Here is a 6045-nt window from a genome sequence, read left to right on the forward strand (position 1 = left end):
CACCCCAAGCACCCTAATACTTACTACCTGTTAAATCTGAAAATGGCCTGACGCTTTGTTTTCTTCAGCGCTACGCTATGGTATTACAGATTACATTCTTTTTTCAGGGAGAAACGGTGTATTGGGACCCATAAAACATTAACGTATATAAGTTTTTTTCCGGGCCTCTCCTGAACGTGGCCCTCCACTGGGAACCCTCCCTTCTGTCCTGCTCTCTGCGTCCCGTCCTTTCCTTCCAGCTCTGATTACTAACCAAGAACCCATTGAAACTGGGATGGCCTCCGCCCTGCCCAACTGGTTTGAATAAGCCATTAACCATATCCAAACAGGCCCTCTTAATAAAAACAAAACAACACACACACACAAAGATCACCCTGGAAGATAAATGTCACTGTCCTATTCTGCAGCTGCCCAGAAAACTCCAGACAGCTTCCTGTTTCCAGGTTTGGAGCTCGTGCCCCAGCCCCGGGCAGGTGCCCATTTTCCCAATGGCTCTGAGAGAAGCAGAAAAGCCAGAGTCCACAGAACTGTGTTACTCTGCCTTTGTCCTAAGTGGGCGGCGGCACATCCTGCCACCAACCAGGTGGCTGGTCACCTGAAATATAAAGGTTTGTGTAAAGACCCCGCGGCTAGAGGAGAGCAAGTCCCATGTACCGACCCGAGCCTCCCCTTCCCTTGGCCAGGCCATTCCTCATCTCACGGCCCCTCCCCCAGGCCACTCCCAACCTGGAAAGACCCCTCTCCTTCCATCTACCCCACCAAAGGCCACTTCCAGCCCCTCCCTGAAGCCTCTGCAGACCACGCAAGTGACCCTTCTTGACACCCACGCTGCAGATGGCATCGTATGTCCAGTTAGTCTCCGCTCTGGAGGCGCCTGCAAACCGGGGAAGGAGAGCAGCCTGGGGCTCATCTCCGCAGTGCGACATTTAAGTTCCTGGAGGGCACAAAGCCTGCACCTCCTGTGTTTGCATGCCCTTCGAGCTCTAGCAAGGACAATGTGAATGGCAGACCCACGAGAAATGCTTTCTAAAGAGAGAGAAGAGAACGGGCGCCAGGAGGTTGCATCCTTTGTCAGTGCTGCACCCCGCACTGCTGGATGCCCTTAGTAAGCCCGTGTGGGGGACAGAGAGCCGGGCAAAGAGACCTGTTCCAGGCTCCTCCGGGACCCTGAGAACTCAGCAAGTCAGAGGGACCCCTCTTGGGAAGCAGGCTGAACTTGGGATGGGGGGAGTGGAGGACCCCCAGCTTGAGAACCCCGAGGGGGCAGGACTGCCCTGCTGCCCGCCGCAGGTGCCCATCATCACCCCAGGCCCTCGGAATGTCACTTCGCGGCCTGGACTCCAGGGAGCCGTGCTGGGGGCAGGGCACGTCGCTGCGGGAACCAGCAGCCTGGGGGACCGAACTGTCCCCGATGGCCACCACGCTTCTCCCCTGCCCCCCGGGAACTACTATCTGCAGAGCAAGCTCTCTGGATGGAGATGGGTTTTTCTCTCTCATGGTGGTGTCGGGAGCCGCGGCAGTGCTGCCCAAAAATCCGCGATTAAACCTGCAGTTAAAACGTTGTGGTCTTAAAAAGTGTGTTGTAGTGTAAATCGGAACATGGAATCTGGGCCTTACAGGTGGCTGAAGGGGAGCGGGCGCTGGGAGGGGAAGGTCCCTGGGGGAGGGAGGGCGGGAGGGAGGAGGAGAGGTTGTAGGGAGGAAAGGCGGTGAGGATTCCAGAAGGGAGGGACTCGGCTGGGAGAGGGAAGAGTTCCTGCGGTCGGACTAGCTGTGTGACCTGGGCGAACACACTTCCTCCCCGGGTGTCAGCTTGTTGACCTGCAAGAAAAAGAAGCTGGGGTTAGAGCAGTGGTTCTCCCACTGGTCCCCAGAGCAGCAATACCGGGAACTCGTCAGAAATGCAAATCCTCCCCACCAACCCCCCACCCCACCTACTAAATAGGAAGCTCAAAGGTGAGCCCAGCAGCAGTCTGTCTTTGCACGAGCTCTCCAGGAGATTCTGATTCCTGCTGGAGTTTCGGAACTGAGGGAGGACATGATCTGGCCCGTGTCTTGGAGAGAAGAGAATGCCTACTCAGAACAGGGCATGAGGTCACGAAGGTCCTCACCAGTGAGGTCCTCGTGTGACACTCAGGCTCCTAAGTCAGCAGGCCTCACTACAACTTGCCTTAAGAAGACTTGCTCTTGGAATCCGACTTAAACCCATGGGACTTTAAAAACATGGACCATTCCCCTCTTCCTGAAATAGCTCTTTTCTTCCATTGACTGTCTCCTATTTGTCCCTCTGAACTTGTGTTGGTGATCACCTCTTCCAGGAAGGCCTCCTGGTATGTCTCTTCTCATGTCCGGTGTCTCCCATTGGTGCTCTTTGGGCCCTTTATAAAGATCTCTGTTACCTTTACCTGATCCCTCTCCAGGCTGAGCGAAGTGTGAGCAGAAACGGTTTTATTTCTGCACATTCAGAGCCTGACACAATGGCAGTCCAGCAGACGTCCTGGGTCAAGACCACTGCAGAAAGTGAGTGAAGGGAACACTTGAATCCTGCTGCCAGAGACCTGAGGACAGCGACCCAAGGGTTCAGACAATGACTTTTTATTCTCATCAACCATTGATAGTTCCATCCTCCTGTTAGAAATCCCCAACGGCTGCTTGATCATCAGTGCTCATCACTGTTAGTAACTCTCTACAGCGTATTACATGATCCAAGCTCTTTCATCTCTATTAGCCCATTTGAGTCAGCAGTCTGGTGCATTAGGTTAGACCAGATATTGTTTTAATCCTTTCAACACCTGAGAAAACGAGTCACAGATATTAAATGGTTTTTCATGGTTACTTATTTCTGTAGAAATAATTTATTTCGTGTCTCCCCTGTGCGAGGCACTATGATAGACACGATTGAAGACATGATCCTTGTCCTTCAGAAACCTATAGTCTAGGAAAAATAAAACTTGTCTTCCAAATAAACCATGGTACAGAGAGTGTATAATAATAAGTCCAGTCTTGAGTGTGTTGGTCTATTATGGTGCTAGGAGTTTGGAGGACAGAGAAGTCAGGGGTGGCAGGGTAGCTAGGGGAGACAGCATCATGGCAGATGCAAAAATTGCATGAAGACTGCTTCGCCAATGCCCCCTGGGCAAACATAGCCCTAAATGCCATGCTCATCCCTTTAGATTTCTGTCTTCTAGATTTTTGCTTGCTAATCTCTCACTATCCTATTTGCTTTTTGATGTTTTAGGGAAATTTTTAAAAAAATACTTTTTCAGATCGTTTCCATTGCTTTCAGAAGGAAGGTTGGCCCGGAGTAGCTGGACTGGCTCAACTAGAAGCAGAAGTCTGATATGGGGTCTGGATAGAGGGGAAGGTCAGAACTTTCAAGCAGTGGAGGGACGTGAGTAAAGAAATGAATCAGGAAGTGGAGTATGGGATTGTTTGGGGGAGCAATTGCAGGGGTCACTAGAAGGGTGAGAACAGAAGAAAAAGAATTCCTTTTATTGGTTTCCTTCCCTTGCTCCAGCCAACATAAAGAATGAAAGAATTTATTGGGTTAATTCTCATATTGGTCCTTCTAAGCCTACTTAAACCCATGGGATTTCAAAAACAGGCAACATTGTCTAACTTACTTAATTGCTTCCTTGTTGGGGAGCCGTCAATTCCAACTGCCAGTTCTGCCCAGAGGAAAGGGAAGCCTAAGCCACAGACAGATTCACTCCACTCCAGAAGCAGTGAACCATTGTCCCCGCTCCCCAAGGGCCACCAGGCAGTGGGCGAGCTCAGGGATTGGAGGCTGCACGGGTCCAGGCACAAAACCAGTCAAGGAGTGGGGCCCGATGCGTGGGCCTCTGGCTGCCCACCTTCCCTGGCTGTAGGTACTGAACCCTCCCTGAGGGAAAGGCCCAGAAAACCTTCAATAAGCCTGCCCTGACATTGCTTTCTTCTGTGAGAGAAGAAACCACTGTTTGTTCAAGCTGTTGTGGTGAGATTTTCTATCCCTTGCAAATGAAACCCTCTTAACAGTGATAGTCAGATTTCAAATGCCTGGGCCCCACATCAGAGTAAAGTCCCCTCTGGCACTGGAGAGAAAACATGCTCAAGCAGTACGTTTATCAAAACTTCTGTGAGCCCAACACTGAGCTAGCTGGTTCTATGGAAATCCCCAAGGTAGCTGGCCTTGAAGGCCCTCACACCTGAGGATATAATTAATACACATGATACCTCATTATTGAATGTTAGAAAAGTCTTTAAGATAATCTAATAGTTTTTGACATTTTCTTTCCTTCCGTGATATTCTCCTAACAAAACACCAGGCAGATACTCAAGTGTATAAAGCATTCAATCTGGGGCGCCTGGGTGGCTCAGTGGGTTAAGCCTCTGCCTTTGGCTCAGGTCATGATCTCAGGGTCCTGGGATTGAGCCCCACATCGGGCTCTCTGCTCAGCGGGGAGCCTGCTTCCTCCTCTCTCTCTCTGCTTGCTTGTGTTCTCTCTCTCTCTCAAATAAATGAATAAATAAAATCTTTAAAAAAAAAAAAACATACAATCTGCTTCTTTTAAAGAGAATGGGTGCTAGAAACCTACCCGATCTTTTACGATGGATGGTTGAACATTTCTGACCAGCTCTGCATTGGATTTGAGAGGTGAGGAAGCTCGGTCTCCGCGGCCGAGTGGAAGCAGCTCGTTCTCAGAGAGGCGACAGGCTTGCCACGGCGGCTGAATGACATCTACAGCTCCGTGACCGTCATCAGGACGGTCTTCCTGCAGGGATCAGAAGGAGTGGGGGAGGACAGGGAGAAGGTTACATAGACTTACAGCCACAAGATCTGGCATGGGAGCCCAAGGAAAGGGGAGCCCGAATGAGCAGAGGCAGCTAAAGCCAGCTTCGTGGGGAAGGACCTGAGTAAGGTTATGAAATACGGATAAAGTCAAAATGGATCAATGGTTTCATTGCCCCCCATCGGATATCGGGCAATGTCTTGACACATTTTTGGATGTCACAATTCAGGAGGGGTGGTGACGGCTAGCGGGTGGAGGTTAAGGATGCTGCTTAAAGTTCTACAATGTACAGAACAGTCCCTACAACCAAGAAATATGCTGAAGCTGAGAATGCCTGGCATAGATGGAGAGAGGGGGAGAGAGGGCTGGGCAGGGGCATGGTGTGAGCCCACGCACAGAGGCAGGATGGGCCACAAGCGACTTGAAAACAGAGACCGCCCTCTTTTCTGCATCCCCAGCACACATCAGTAGCTGCCAGAGGAGTAATTAGTTGTTGGATAAATGAATGAACGCCGGCCATCCTTGAATTCTACCCTGGCTCTTTGGCAGAAAAGTCCTCTGCTCAGAATAAAGAAAGAAGTCAGCTTGGGGGGGCACCTGGGTGGTTCATTTGGTTAGGCAACGGCCTTCAGCTCAGGTCATGATCCCGGAGTCCCGGGATCGAGTCCTGCATCAGACTCCCAGCTCCACAGGGAGGCTGCTTCTCCCTCTGACCTTCTCCCCTCTCGTGTTCTCTCTCACTTTCTCTCTCTCTCTCAAATAAATAAAACCTTAAAAAAAATTTTAAAAGTCCGCTTGGTTGATACTTTTTTTCCTGCTCTCTCCTGCCTCACCTTTTTCGTCATCCTAAATGTTTCCAGTAGGTTCCTCACTTACTCATCCTCCTCAGTTTATTACGCTCTTAATACCCAGCCTTCTCTCAACACTCACCCAACCTGCTATCTGGTGGCATCCGGCGGGGGTCTGGGGAGCTGGAGAAGGTGCCAGGCCTTACCCACACGGGGCAGGCAGCTGTGGGGTCGGGAAAACTGGGCGTCCATTCTCCGACCTCCCAGCTGCCCCACCTGTAAGTTCACCGGGTACCAGCAGGTCCTCAGGATGGACCCTCAGGCCCCAGGGAGTCCCATTCTCTTCTGGAAGAGACTCTCAAGTAATTGATAGGTGCCCTGGGTGCCCAGATCCACTGCACATCTTTCTGTGCGTATCCTTGAAATCTCATGGCTTCCCAGGCCTCAAGGCCATCCACTTTATTCATGCAAAGAGCAGCTACCAG

This window comes from Mustela putorius, unplaced genomic scaffold (genome assembly GCF_011764305.1).
Source record: "Mustela putorius furo isolate JIRA1106 unplaced genomic scaffold, ASM1176430v1.1 tig00003858_pilon_pilon_pilon, whole genome shotgun sequence".
Classification (NCBI taxonomy): domain Eukaryota; kingdom Metazoa; phylum Chordata; class Mammalia; order Carnivora; family Mustelidae; genus Mustela; species Mustela putorius.